Source organism: Tenrec ecaudatus, chromosome 3, assembly GCF_050624435.1.
Source record: "Tenrec ecaudatus isolate mTenEca1 chromosome 3, mTenEca1.hap1, whole genome shotgun sequence".
NCBI lineage: Eukaryota > Metazoa > Chordata > Mammalia > Afrosoricida > Tenrecidae > Tenrec > Tenrec ecaudatus.
The window spans coordinates 90,032,211-90,035,243 of NC_134532.1; the positions used below are offsets into that span (position 1 = coordinate 90,032,211).

Below are 3,033 nucleotides of genomic sequence, written 5' to 3' on the forward strand. Positions count from 1 at the left end.
ATTACTCTTTGATTTTTATATTTAATCATTGGTTTTCTCTCAAAAGTATAATTTATTTTTAAATCATATTGGGGGCTCTTACAGCTTATCACAATCCATACATACATCTACTGTGTTAAGCACCTTTGTACATGTCACCATCATTTTCAAAACATTTTTTTGACTTGATCCCTCCCTCATGAACCCTTGATAATTTATACATTTTTTTCATGTCTTACACTGACCACTGTCTCCCTTCACCCACTTTTATGTTGTCTGTCAACCTGGGAGGGGGTTATATGTCAATCATTGTGATCGGTTCCCCCTTTCTTCTCCCATGTTCCCCTTACCCCCCTCCTGGTATCCTTCTGTTCCATTTTGTACTGTTTCTGTGAGGTCTCTCAGTTGAGGAAGCACAAAAGGAGTTTAGGAAGCATAGAAGCATAGACAATAACTGATGCAATGGTTTATTGGGAAGTGGGAAGGAGGGGGAGAGGGTTTGGGGGGCAATCAGTGCATGTGGGAGGTATTAGAGCTGATTGTGATGATGTATATACTACTCTTTTTAGGAGAGGTTCAACTATGGAAGTGTATGATATGTGAATATTATATCAAGAAAACTACTTTTGAAAAAGGAAGGAAACCAAACTTGGGTTAAGGAGAAGAGTCTTTGCTTAGGGGGACAGAGTTTATGTTGATGGTGGTGGAACAATTTAGAAAGGGATGACAACAATGGCTGTATAACATAAAGTGCAAAATCAAGAGCACTGAATTATACATGTAGAAGTTGTTGGATTAGTGAATATTTTGTGCATATTTTTGTCAAAATTGGGGGGAGGGGAAATTAAATGAATATAAATGAGTGTAGGGGAAAAAAGTCCTAAAATTGTGCTAAAGACTGTACAACTTTTCTTGAACTACTAAATTATATATGTGGATGAAGTGCCAATATACTTTTTTTTAATCATATGAAAGCAAAATTTCCTTCTAGAGATCATCTGAGGATTTTAGAGTGTCAAATTTGGGGTGGTGATTGATTTATATTCATGGTTCTCCCATGAAATTTCTTTAAAAGCAAAAAACAAACTCCTTGCCAACTGGTTGATTCTGACCCACAACAACCCTGTCAAACAGGGTAGAACTGCCCCTGTGGGCTTCCAAGACTTTTTAAGGACTTTGTGGAGTAGAAAGCCTCATCTTTCTCTTGAGAGGTGGCAGGTGGTTTTGAGTTGCTGATCTTGTAGTTAGCAGCCCAATGAGTAACCACTATGCCATCAGGGCCTCTGGTGGAGCTTTTTTCTGGTAGTATATAAAATGTGTCCTCCTCAAATGTACAAACAATGTCAAACATACATTAAAAATTAGAAAGCAAAGTGTACTCTTAAGTAAAAAAGTTCCATATTAATCAGCAAAAGATGATCACACCAAAAAGAAAACATGACAACCAAGCAATCCTAAATAATAACCAATAAATAACATCACTCATTAGTAACCTGACAGTGATACTGACAGTAATGAGAGTTAAAATATATTTTACTCCTCAACAGAGAGAAATATTTGCAGTAACAAAGTGTAGAGTGAAACTGATGCTATTTGGTTACAGTATAAACTGTGCATCTTTTCTATAGTTAAATGGGAACATATTTAGAATTTCAACCTCTAGATACTTATTCTAAGAAATAGTTCCAAGATTATAGAAAATAGCTATTGTTGATCAAATTGTTGTCTATAAAGAGCCAACACCAGGTCACACATTAGCTACACAAACTATAGCGCATCTGTAGGGTAGAACGCCACGTTGCTAGTACACATTATACTGTAGGGCGTCATGAGTTGGAATTTATTTAAAATCAACCACTATCAGAAATATTAGTAGTTTCAGAATATTTTCCCTTCAAGGTGCCTTGGTGGCACTGTGGCTATTAATGGCAAATTGGGTGGGTCAAACCCACTAGTTGCTCCACAGAAGATGAGGTTTTCTTAGAAACTCTATATAGACACTCATAGGTCCTTTTGCCAGTGACCTACTGAGCGGTCAAAAAGGGCAGATTAAAAAGCATTTTGGGGTGAAGTGGCAACATCTCCTGTTGTTCGGCTTCAATCAGTGATGTGACAAAAGTACCCGCTTTTGGGACTAAAACCAGTGCGTGATCCAGGTGGAGAGGTTTGAGCTGAGTGTAGGGGAAATGTAGGTGGAAAAAATAAAATCAGTGGGGAATGTCCTGGTTATAAATGGCCTATAAGAGATTATACAACTTAAAAGTGGAATAAATAATAAAGCTGTCATGTCAAAAAAGGTATATAGGATTGGAGTATGAGTCAATTATTGAAGTTGATTTTATCTTGGTTTTAGCAGTTTGTGAAAAAAAATTGTTTTGTAACACTATGAGTAGCTTATCATTTTTTTTAAAGAATGTATTTCACCGGCTGGACCGGACAATGTATGCTGGTACAGATAGGAACTGGAAACACAGGAAATCCAGGAGATGATCCCTTCCGGACCAATGGTGAGAATGGCAATACCGAGAGGGTGTGGTAGACGGGGAACTGATTACAAGGATCTACATATAACCTCCTCCCTGGGGGACAGACAACAGAAAAGTGGGTGAAGGGATATGTCGGACAGTGTAAGATATGCCAAGATAATAATTTACAAATTATCAAGGGTTCAAGAGGGGAGGGGAGAACAGGGAGGGAGGGGGAAATGAGTAGCTGATATCAAGGGCTCAAGTAGAAAGAAAATGTTTTGAGAATGATGAGGAAAACAAATGTACAAATGTGCTTGGCACAATGTAAGTGTATAGCATGGGCTGTGATAAGAGTTGTATGAGCCCCCAAGAAAATGGTTTTTTTTAAAGGTTAAAAAAAGTATTTATGTTTATTGTGATTTTCTAATTTTCCCAGTTTACATGTATTACTTTTATAAAGCAAAGTAAAGATAAAATTATTATTTAATACATACTACAAGAATGAAGGCTGAACATGGTAGTGAGACAAAAGGAAAGCGTAAAGAAATAGTGGAAAGGAGTAGGAGCCAAAGGGCATGCATAGAAG

The 3,033-nt window shown here is 37.3% G+C and overlaps 1 non-coding gene across 1 annotated transcript; it reads left to right on the plus strand.

Moving 5' to 3' along the window:
- The first annotated feature begins 1,965 nt into the window (after positions 1-1,965).
- LOC142444171 (small nucleolar RNA SNORA21) lies at positions 1,966-2,097 on the plus strand. The gene has a single exon (XR_012783828.1). It is a non-coding gene; the product is annotated as a small nucleolar RNA SNORA21 (small nucleolar RNA).
- Positions 2,098-3,033: the final 936 nt, after the last annotated feature.